Source organism: Saccopteryx bilineata, chromosome 5 (assembly GCF_036850765.1).
Source record: "Saccopteryx bilineata isolate mSacBil1 chromosome 5, mSacBil1_pri_phased_curated, whole genome shotgun sequence".
Lineage (NCBI taxonomy): Eukaryota > Metazoa > Chordata > Mammalia > Chiroptera > Emballonuridae > Saccopteryx > Saccopteryx bilineata.
Window position 1 is genome coordinate 75,402,032 of NC_089494.1, and position 12,445 is coordinate 75,414,476.

At 39.3% G+C, this 12,445-nt stretch overlaps 1 protein-coding gene and 1 pseudogene across 6 annotated transcripts in view; one reads left to right on the plus strand and one right to left on the minus strand.

The window, feature by feature from the left end:
* Nucleotides 1-12,445, minus strand: part of SLC4A10 (solute carrier family 4 member 10) — a 330,272-nt gene that overhangs the window by 54,755 nt on the left and 263,072 nt on the right. The window lies entirely within an intron of this gene.
* Nucleotides 6,709-7,251, plus strand: LOC136337939 (ribulose-phosphate 3-epimerase-like; annotated as a pseudogene).

The following is a 12,445-nucleotide window of genomic DNA, read 5'->3' on the forward strand; positions in this document are numbered from 1 at the left end:
CAGAAGAACTGCATCAGACTAAAGTTTCCGGATAGCAAAGGAAAGAGTCAACAGAGTGAAAAGTCAACCTATATAATGGGAGAAAATATTTGCAAACTATGTATCTTATTAGTCATTATTATTCAAAATACATAAGGTGTTCCTTTAACTCCATAACAATAAACAAATAACTTGATTCAAAATGGGCAAAAAACTTGAATAGACATTTCTCCAAATAAGACCTAAAAATGGCCAACAGGTGTGTGTGTGTGTGTGTGTGTGTGTATACATGCTTGACATCACTAATTGTCAGGGAAATAAAAACCAAAACTACAATGATGTATCACCTTACACCTATTAGGATGATCAATATAAACAAAACAAACAAAACAAAACAAACCCCCAAAATAACAAGTGTTGATAAGGATATAAAGAAACTGTAACCCTCGTATACTGATAGTGGGAATGTAAAATGGTGCACCCACTATGTAAAACACAGTATGCAGGCTCCCTGAAAAATTAAAAATAAAACTATCACCCAGCCTTTCTTGGAAGATACTGTCTCCCTCTTCTGGGAGCTAGGAGGATAGAAATCCCTGTGCTCTTAACCATAACTGCTTAGATTGAAGCTTCTGTCAGGCTGAGCTGGGAAAGGGATAGGGGAATGTGGATTTTGGCTCAAGTGCCACAGACTCATTGTTCTTATCAAGATTTAGTAAGTTTTCTTTCATAAGTATTTCTTCATTTGCTATATGCTCTTAACACAATTTCCAGAGACTTTCCATTATTGCTTTTTAAAATGATTTTCACCATTATATTTGTTTCACCAGAGAGAGGGTCTTCAGAGCTCCTATGCCATTTTGGAAGTATCTATCAGAACATTGTTTTTTTAAATGACATAGAGGAGTGATGACACTAGAGCCAAACAGAGGAAATGTAATCATTGCAAACTTCTTGACTACAGTGAGCAATTACATCATTATAACTATGTAAAGGTTTTAATTTTTTTTAAATTTTAGAATCAACTTTTAGGTAAATTACTTACAACAATGGTTATGAAATAAAATTATATAAGCAACCAATATAGTAAAATTAGGGGTAAGGAGATAAAAGGAGGAATAGAGTTGGAAGTAAAAGTGAGATTTATTTATCTCCTTTTACAAGGTAGGAAGTAAAGAGAACTATCTATGATGATGGAACAAGAAATGGAAATTTATATATGTTAATTATGGTTATTCAATTATTTATGGTTATAGAGATTACAGGAATAGTGGACTTTAGGATGTGATATAAGTATATTGGAAAGAAAGGTATAGTGAGAAGGAAAACTGAGAGTGGGAGTAGAAAAGGAGCTAAATCCATATTTATAAGAGCAAAAGTCAATTAGTCATATTTAGCATTGGTAAACCAAGAAAAGGTAATATAAACATATTATTTAGACATAAGTAGGTACCACCAAAAATAAAAAGCTTTGAGTGAACTGGTGCTTCAATTATAATCTTTCTATACTATTTTCATTTTCCAGGATGCATATGAATTATTTTGATAACAAGAAAATGTATTTGGAAAAAAATAATTGGTTCTCCTTGTGGCAGCCCTAAATTTACTTTCTTAATTCTGTATGTACAAATTATCTCAAATTCCCGCCTGTGTTTAGCTTTGTCTTTTTTCTCTCTTAAAAATTCAAATGAATGCATCATGGGGAAACCATTCCAGTATTTCTCTTCAGCTTATCACACCCTGCTTGCTTAGAATTATATTCTCAAGATATCTGAATTATTTTTGACAGTAGAAGGCAACTTATCTTGTCATCAACTAATGTTCAAGAAATTAGCATCTTTGGCAGTATCTGTCTCTAGCAGTTTAAAGCTGGTTGTTTCTCAATGTCATTTTCAATATAGCCCAAAGCTTACTGCTTCTGTGACAAAGAAACATACTAAACTTGCTTTTTGGTCATTAATTTAGTGTAACCATTCTGTCTAGATTCTGAGATAAACAATTCTTAGAAAATCATTATCATTTCTTTTGGCATCTTAAAAAATGTCTCAAGATTCTATTTGTAAGCGTCACTAAAATAATGTCAGATTTAGCATTTACTTGCAGCCGTAACTATTTTTTCACTTTAGTTGACAGAAACTGCTTCATGTCTTTTTCCATGTAGAATAAGCATTGTAGAAATACTAAAAATACTAAGTTTTTAAAAAAAATCATTTTACAGAATTACTTGTGAATATTGAATACATAATACTTTGGTAATGTTTGACACATCAGACACTTGTTGAGCTACTTCAATTTCTATCACCCACCTCTTTTGCATAGGCTTCAATGGTCACTTTCAGTTGCAACACATTGATGCTTTGCTTCAGGCTACACTATGTATCTCTTGATTGCTCTCCTTATACTGCTGCTTCCCTTAACTAATGGGGAATGGAGGCCAATAGGATATGCTTCCCCTTTTTATCCCTAGGCAAACAGTTGAGTTGCATTTCATAGGCCTTCTTAAAGATCTGATCGAATCAAGCATTAATCACCTGTATTTATGCCCCAAACTTGATTTCTTATTGGTTTTATCTCCTTTCTTACATCACTGTATTAGTCTGCATGATAAAATACCATAGACTTGGTGGCATAAACAACAGAAATTTCTTTTCTCACAGACCTGGATGCTGCAAGTGCAAGATCAGGCACCACCATGGTTGGGTTTTGGTGAAAGTTCTCTTTCTGGTACGGAGATGGCCATCTTACTGCAGTGTCTTCACATGACAGAATTCTCTCTCTCTCTCTCTCTCTCTCTCTCTCTCCTTATAAGAACACTGTTTATCAAATTTGGGCCCTACTCTTATAACCTTATAACCTCATTTAACCTTGATTACCTCTTAAAGACTCTATTTCCAAATATATTTACAATGGAAGTTAGGGCTTCAACATATGAATTTTGAGGGGACACAATTTTGTGTATAGCACTTGTTCTCCCTATCTCAAGATGTGCTTTTAGGGGAACCCAGGTTATAGTATGTTTTGTTCTATATGTAAGGCAACACAGAAAAAAAGACCTATTGAAAACCTAAGTTGGCCCTGGCCAGTTGGCTCAATGGATAGAGTGTCAGCCCAGCATGCAGACATCCTGGGTTTGATCCCCAGTCAGGGCACTAATGAGAAACAACTATCTGTTTCTCTTCCCCTTCTTTTGCCCCTTCTCTCCCCCTTCCCCTCTCAGAGCTAGTGGCTCGATTGGTTTGAGAGTCAGCCTGGGGTACTGAGTATAGCTCAGTTGATTCAAGCATCAGACACAGATAGGAGTTGTTGGGTAGATTCTGGTCAGGGTACATGAGGAAGTCTGTCTGTCTGTCTCCCTTCCTTATAACTTAAGAAAAAAACACCCTAAGTCATAATGAAATTATTCACAATTATAACTGAACAAAAGTTAATGAGTTACTTTTTAAGTGAGTTAAAAATTCAATACTACACTTAGCAAGATGTCATGCTAAGTGTAACATTAAATAAGAATTCATGATCCGGGGGCTTTCTTTAAATGTAGGAAAAAATTACTTATCAGTCAATCACACAATTATATAAATGTATTTGTGAAAAATACTATAAGGAAATCTAGGTTGCTAAAAAGCCTTGAGTCTGTGTGCTCAGGAAAAACTATGAAAATGAGGCTTAAACTGAGATCTAAAAGTTGAAAAAATTTAGTAAGTAATGGTGTGGGGTGGGTAGTGGGGTGGTGGACTAGAGAGAGTATACAGCAGGTGGGGAGGCGTAGGGCAGGGAACAGACAGGCTCAGAAAGGTCAGAGTGGCTGAAGCCAAAGGGGGTGGGGGAAGAGGAGGCGGTGGGACTGTGAAAGAGGGAAGGACCAGACCACGCAGAGTGAGCCCTAACATTTTGGGGTTTTTTGTTTGTTTGTTTGTTTTGTATTTTTCTAAAGCTGGAAACGGGGAGAGACAGTCAGACAGACTCCCGCATGCGCCGACCGGGATCCACCCGGCACGCCCACCAGGGGCGACGCTCTGCCCACCAGGGGGAGATGCTCTGCCCCTCGGGGGGGGGGGGGGTCGCTCTGCCACGACCAGAGCCACTCTAGCACCTGGGGCAGAGGCCAAGGAGCCATCCCCAGCGCCGGGGCCATCTTTGCTCCAATGGAGCCTTGGCTGCGGGAGGGGAAGAGAGAGACAGAGAAGAAGGAGGGGGAGAGGGGTGGAGAAGCAAATGGGTGCTTCTCCTTTGTGCCCTGGCCGGGAATCGAACCCAGGTCCCCCGCACGCCAGGCCGACGCTCTACCGCTGAGCCAACCGGCCAGAGAGCCCTAACATTTTGAATGTAAAAAATGAGAACAGTAGGACAGCTTTGAAGAATTTTTTTATTCCATTGTTGCTGTGGTTTTTGCTGACTAGGCAGCCCCCATAAAGTTTGTATTGTTAATTTAAACTATTAGATGTAGGCATATCTAGAACAACTGTAGCTCAAGCTCTGAAGGAATGTTATTGAAACTTGGAGCATTGAGAGGTCTCACAAGAAGAGTTTGTAGACATAATAGAGAATTGTGATAGGGAAGATTCTGCATTGACACCCATCACAAAGAAGTGTGGTGGCAGAGCAGGTGAGGCCTAAATCTCTAGAGCCACCACAGACGCCTAATCCATGTTTTTTTTGTTCTTGTTTTTGTGACAGAGACAGAGAGAGAGACAGAAAGAAGGACAGATAGGGACAGACAGGCAGGAAGGGAGAGAGATGAGAAACAGCAGTTCTTTGTTGTGGTACCTCAGTTGTTCATTGATTGCTTTCTCATATGTGCCTTGATGGCAAGGGGGGGGGGACTACAGAAGAGCAAGTAACCCCTTGCTCAAGCCAGCGACTTTGGACTTAAAGACAATGACCTTTGAGCTCAAGCCAGCGACCATAGGGTCATGTCTATGATCCCACACTCAAGTTAGTGACCCTGCACTCAAGCTGGTGAGTAAACACTGAAGCTGGATTAGCCCCCACTCAAGCTGAATGAGCGTGCGCTCAAGCCAGCAACCTCGGGGTTTCAAACCTGGGTCCTCTGTATCCCACTCCAACACTCTATCCACTATGCCACCACCTGGTCAGGCACCTAATCCATGTTATCACATATGTAAGAGCTGCAAGTTACACCAAGATCTGATTTCTGAGTCCCAGGTTGGAATCCAAAGACAAACTCTAATATGAATAAGCTTTCATATTTAATGAGGACACCCAGATTCTAGTTTAGTAGACCTTCTGGTAGCATGTCTATAGTCTAAAATAAGATGAATACTTATTTAAAAAAAAAAAGTAGAACCCTGGACAGTTGGCTCAGCCGTAGACCATCAGCCTGGTATGTGGAGGTTCCAGGTTCAATTCCCAGTCAGGGCACACAGGAGAGGCAACCATCTGTTTCTCCACCCCTTCCTCTTCTCTTTCTTTCTCTCTTTCTTTCCCTTCCTGCATCCAGGGCTCAAATGGTTTGAGGGAGTTCACCCCAGGTGCTGAGAATGGCTCCATGGCCTTACCTCAGATGCTAAAATAGCTCTGTTGAGCGGTAGCCCCAGATAGGCAGAGAATTGCCAGGTAGGGTGCTTGCCAGGTGGCTCCCAGTCAGGGCACATGCAGGAGTTCATCTCTCTGCCTCCCCACCTCTTACTAAATAATAATAATAATAATAATAATAATAAAGTAGAACCTAAAGGACTTGAACTGGTCCTGGATCCGACTCCAAATAAGGCTTCGATACTACACCTTTGGTAGCCTCCCAAAAACTATCAGTCGGGTCAATAATGTCTTATCCTGAATCTCTTACTCCAATTTTACAGCTGTTCCAGGATTAAATGGAAAAGCATTAGGTAAAAAAGCAAGGCTCAGAGGCCTTCAAATGTCCTGCTACTCCTTTGCTTATACATATATGATTCTGCCAACTGGCTTATAAGCCAGTTCACTAATAAGAGGTAGTATGTTTCATGATGGGGAAATTCTCGCAAATTGATCTTTCTGTGACTTCACCTCAGGAATAAAGGACCAATACTATAGGAGTTTGATAGGAAACCATTGTCATACTCTGAAAATTTGGTAAAAGTAAATTTATTAATAATGATAAAAGGTAACTAAAATTCAAAATAGGGAAAATACGTCAAATTTCTTGTGAAGGTCACATCATAAGAGAGAACTAGCATTATAGTAGATGTATACAACACGTGAGTATGTATGTATGCATATACGTGTGCATATATATAACATAATTTTATTTGAAAGGAAAAATTTTATTTGAAATAATAATTTTATTTGATAGGAAGTTGGGGACAAAAAACATATATTAGCATCAGAAGGCCCATTAATGGAGATTTGAGGTTACATCATTTGTATGTTTTAGCAAATCACTAAACAAACAAACTCTTCTAAATTTTCTTACCCAAGTAGCAAAAACAAAGCAAACTACTAGTTCTGACTCATTTGAATAATAAGCAAGTAAACTTAAGATATATTTTGATTCTAAAATAAATTCTTAAAAGCTTTAACTCATGTCTTTACTTTTATTTGCATTGGGGAAAATTAATCATCATTTCGAAAGAAATTTTAGTTATTGCTTAAAGATTAAAGTACTAACCCTTTTAAAAAAAGGGTAGGGGGAAAATATGGCTTTTGAGGACCAGTATCATGGCATCCAGCCCATAAGAACAGCCTGTCCATCTCAAAAGCAACCTGGCCAATTTGGGGGCCAATTACCCCTGGATGCTGGCTTCAGGGGCCAACTACCTACACCTGGGCATTTTGTTCAAAACATCACCTTTGGTCATCCTGTGGCAAAATGTCACCAAAAGCAGCTAGGCCAAGATCCTTTCTTTGACATGCACAGAATGGTATCCAGGTTGAGACAGTAGTTGCAGTAGGAACCAATCAATATACATTTTACCTCAAAGATACTGAGAACCCATGGGCTTCTATTAAAGACATTTGGGAGAATGAGATGAAAGTTGGACTTGCTATCAAACTAGGACACACAGTTGAATATTTGATACCATGGCTAAACAGATAGATAAGGTCATGGTTATGCTAGTGGAACCTGTGTTTGGAGGGTAGAAATTCATGGAAGATATGATACCAAAAGTTCACTTGTTGAGGTCCCAGTTTCTGTCTTCAGATACAGAATTCAGTGGTGGAGGAGTCAGTCCTGACACCATCCACAACTGCGCAGACACAGGGGCTAACATGAGTGTGTCTGGCGGTGCTGTGTGGAATAAAGACCCCAGATCTGGGATGAACTGGTTTGATTAAAATTGCTCAGAAATGTTTTCTTCATTGATGAACTCCCAAGGATCCCAATGTTTCTGCTCATAAAAATTTCATTTTATTGGAAAACAAGAATGTTGGCTACAAATCCAATGGAATGAGGCAGTGCTGCTTCCCTGAGCCATTATTGGTTCCAATGACTAAAACTCTTCATGAAAAATATTCTTAGAGGTTAGATACTAGAGTGTATATCTACATTTTTAGTGATGGAAATTAAAGATTAGTATGGTGAAGTACCCTGTTTTTACTGGGAGACCTGATTTTAATAAAGAGTAAAAATATAGCTGTATTATGATGAATAGAAATGTATCTTAATGCCTAAAGAAGAATAATAGCAATTATGAAAAAAATGTTTCTCTGCACTGGTGAGAACTTTCTGTTGTTTTCCATCTATTTTCCAAAAACAAAGGCAGTCTTTATGTTTTCCCTATTATATGTTATTTGTGATTTCTGTATATGGTTGTAATAAGTCTAGAATGAAACTTATAAAAAACAAGCTTGGATGTGGCTGGGATGACATACCGTATTCTTCTTTCATTTAAAAGATCTATTTTTTCCCTTCTAATTTTATACTTTATACATCAAAATTATTTTTAAAATGTCTGAAGCCCCAGAGTTTTCAGGTAATCTGTTTTAAAATATAAGCATGGAGGCCCTGGCTGGTTGGCTCAGTGGTAGAGCATCGGCCTGGCGTGCAGAAGTCCCAGGTTCGATTCCCAGCCAGGGCACACAGGAGAAGCGCTCATCTGCTTCTCCACCCCTCCCCCTCTCCTTCCTCTCTGTCTCTCTCTTCCCCTCCCGCAGCTGAGGCTCCATTGGAGCAAAGATGGCCCGGGCGCTGGGGATGGCTCCATGGCCTCTGCCCCAGGCGCTAGAGTGGCTCTGGTCGCAACAGAGCGACACCCCGGAGGGGCAGAGCATCGCTCCCTGGTGGGCAGAGCGTCGCCCCCTGGTGGGTGTGTCGGGTGGATCCCGGTCGGGCGCATGCAGGAGTCTGTCTGACTGTCTCTCCCTGTTTCCAGCTTCAGAAAAAAAAAAAATAAATAAAATAAAATAAAATAAAATAAAATAAAATAAAATAAAATATAAGCATGGATTCTTACCAGGATGTTCTCTTTGTTAGCTTTGCTGAAAGGGCAGATTATTCAGTGATTTCTAACCCCTTCCTCTTTAATGCTACCTATCATTCTTTTTTTTTATTTTTTATCTTTTTCAAAATTTTTATTAATTTTAATTTATTACATTAACATAGATTCAAGTGTCCCACTCAACATAACACATGTCCCCCATTACCCCCCACCTTTTGCCCCTCTCCCCTTAACTCCCTCTCCGCTTCCCTCTGGGACTTACTGCTCTGTTATCTGTATCTATGTGTTATGTACATATACCTTCACTAATCCCTTCACCCTCTCTGATCCCATCCCCTCCTCCCCCTTCCCTCTGACAGCTGTACCTCTGCTCCCTGTGCCACCACCTATCATTCTCAAGAACATTAAATAAATACTGAGCTCTGAGTGGAAAGAAAAATAAAGCCTCCATTTGGAAGTAATTTTGAGATAAATCTTGACTTCGTCCCTTTCGACCTATTTGACCTCAGGAAATCACATAACTTCACTGAGCTTTTATTATCTCATTTTACATCGAATATAATTATAACAATTGTGCCAGGCCATGTTGAGGTTTCAAAAAGTATTATAACATATGTAAATCTTCTAGTACTGTTCCTAGAATTTAGTAGATGCTCAATATAAAGTATTTTATCACATATGTTTGTTATATGGGTTATAAAATACTTTGATATAATCTCATTAAATCTCAGATCACTCCTGTGATTAGGACAGGTATTTTTGTCCCCACTTAAAAAACAATGAGAAACTAAAACTCAGCAGCAGTCTGGCACCACAGTAAAGATGAGGGAAGGTGTAAGATTCCTGGTCTGTTCTCCTTTTCTAAATGAAGCCCCAAGGAGGTAGAGCATGCAAAGGAAGCTTCTTTTACTTAACACTGTCTTAACTCCAGCCTAACTTTATTCTGTAGCAGAACAAAATGGCTGAGAATATTCTGGACTTACAGATCTTGGTCCCAATGATAAATATTTTATTATTCTAAAAAAGACCAGGTAGGTAAAGAGAGGATAGAGTACAGAGTTAATCCATAAACTAACATATTTATAACTGTGTTGAAAATTATAATTAGAACACAAATATGTATCAACCATTTTATTTTTTATGTAATCAACATGGCAAAATTTTTTTTAAAAGGACAGGTATTTGCAATAATTTTTGCCATAAATTGTCAGAATTTTAAAAAATGTAAAATAAGTCTTATAAAGGTCATGTGTGGGGCATCCAACTTTAAGGAAGAGAAACTTTTTATATTCCTGAAGCTGTAGATCCTGGGATGAGTATGAGAATATAGGAAACTGAAGACAGTGAGCAGAGGGACAAAAGTGCTACCTGCCTTCACCTCCGCCTGGAAAACCCAACCAGCTGAGCATGTGGGAGTGAGAAAGCAGCAGATGACATGGAGAAGTGCTCAGAGGCCCGCCAGTTAGAACTTCAAGGTCCTTTTTGATAGATGGCATCCAACCCATTGGTCAAGAGCTCTTAAACATGGGCCTTGTGATCATGTGCCTCGTTTCTGAAATTGGCATATGCTCTCTAAAGTCTCCTTTGTAGAATCATAAAAAAGTATCTACTCTGTTAGATTAAAATAATTATGTTAGATAGTTGCCTAGGCATATATATATATGATATCAGGTTTAAGTAATCTGAACATACAAAAGAACTGCCTCAAGTCCTTACCCAGTTTTGTCATGAATTCAAATAATGGTATCATAGACACCTACTGCATGATAGGGCTGCCAAAAGAACACTGTTAATATCATTTATTAGCTGCAATAGTCTCTTTTCTGTTAAAGTAAATTAGTAATGTATTGCCTGAATTTATTAGATCAAGTGGTATAAGAATTCTGCCTTTTAGGTAACTAATGATTAAAATTATCTAAGTTAGTTATTCTGCTATTTTACATAAGAAAAAATGACCCAATACCATAGTTCAATAGGAATTTTTTTGCATTTTCTGAAAATTTGTGGAAAGTAATTCTGTAAGATAAAAGGATACTAAAATAAAAAATATACAGCAAGTTTTTTGCAGAAGTAACATAACAAAGAAGAAAGGACACTATAGTAGATGCATGAGTACATCTATGTACAAATATGTGTGTATACATACTAGCTATTATATATTTACATGATATACATACAGCTACCACATGCATAACACGAGGCACTTTGTTTTCTAGTTTAATAGTTTGATTTCTACATTTTATAGATGGAGGAAAGTAAGAGTTTGATAACTTATCCAATGCCATATATGCTGATAGAATTACATATGAATCCAGGTCTGTTTGACCCTGAAACCGCCGCTCTTTCAGCTACACTATGCTTCCTCCAGATGCAACTCTTCGCCGTTTCCGTCAGCACAGCCAGGTGACTGAGATGGCCCCAGAACAAACGAAGTCATCTACGTCTCACTGCACAGGGTTCCTAGCTTCCCCTTTCAGGACCTCTCTCCTTTAAGATATTCCACTTCCCCCAAGCCCTGGCAGCTCTGCTGTCCTAACATGATAACTACACCACCACTCTCCAGATTACTATTTCTCACAGCCTCACCTAAACCCAGCCTGGTTTGACTTCTTCATTCACTTTGCTTGTGTGGGCACCATTTCCTCAGGGCCCTGGTTTGTTTTTCAAAGTGCCTGTACGGTGTCAGTGAGGACATACCATTGGGAGTACATTGACATTTTAGCAGTGATGTTCTGAAAGTACTAAAATGGTATTAAAATGGTGAGTTTATAGAAAAGACACTATTTTGGAGAGTTGGGTCTGTAAGTGGACATTAGTTATCTATGCCTCCTAATAAGGCCTACCTCTTGTTAAAACCATTACTCATTCATAAATGAATTCCAAAGAGGAAAAATATGTTTTCTAATATAAAAATATATATTTTACACATGACAGGTATCATGTATAGCCAACCAACAACCAAATCATTGTTCTGTGCTGAGTTAGGTGACTGACAACAACTACCCTCAGGAAACAGAACTGCTCCTTCCTCAGTCAGCACCTCTGATATTTGAAATCTCAGGCAGGGATCCCCAAACTTTTTACACAGGGGGCCAGTTCACTGTCCCTCAGACCACTGGAGGGCTCCCACATACAGTGCTCCTCTCACTGACCACCAATGAGAGAGTTGCCCCTTCTGGAAGTGCGACGGGAGCTGGATAGATGGCCTTAGGGGGCCAAATTGCGGCCCGCAGGCCGTAGTTTGGGGACGCCTGAGAGAGTTTTCAGAGGTTACATGCTTGGACAAGAAGTTTGAAAAAGATCTCTTTAGGCCCTGGCCAGTTGGCTCAGTGGCAGAGCGTCGGCCTGGCGTGCAGGAGTCCCAGGTTCGATTCCCAGCCAGGGCACACAGGAGAGGCGCCCATCTGCTTCTCCACCCCTCCTCCTCTCCTTCCTCTCTGTCTTTCTCTTCTCCTCCTGCAGCCAAGGCTCTATTGGAGCAAAGTTGGCCCGGGCACTGAGGATGGCTCCATGGCCTCTGCCTCAGGTGCTAGAATGGCCCTGGTTGCAACAGAGCAATGCCCCAGATGGGCAGAACATCGCCCCTGGTGGGCATGCCAGGTGGATCCCGGTCAGGCACATGCAGAGTCTGTCTGACTGCCTCTTTGTTTCCAACTTCAAAAAAATACAAAAAAAAAAAAGATCTCTTTACCCAACTCTTGGTGGTTCAAAGAAGACTCTGGATACTTACCAGACATCCGAAATAAATAAATCAATAGTGAAATGAGATAAAATAATTCCACTTTCCTATTTTTCACCTATTCTGCTGAACATAGTCAAATAACTCCAATCCAAAACAGCAAAAAGAAAAAGAAAGGAAAAATAAACTAGACAGCAATATAAAGAGATAAAATATAAGTTTGAACTAAGTGTTTCTATTAATTTCATCTAAAGTAATTTTTAGTGACTCTGGTCATAAGATAAAAGTATTAATGAAAAAAAATCTTTAGGTACAAAAATGCTTAGAACACTGACTTTGGACTCTTCAGCCACGGTTCCTATGCTCAGGCAAATCCAAGCATGTATCTGAACACTTTTGGACAAGTTACTTA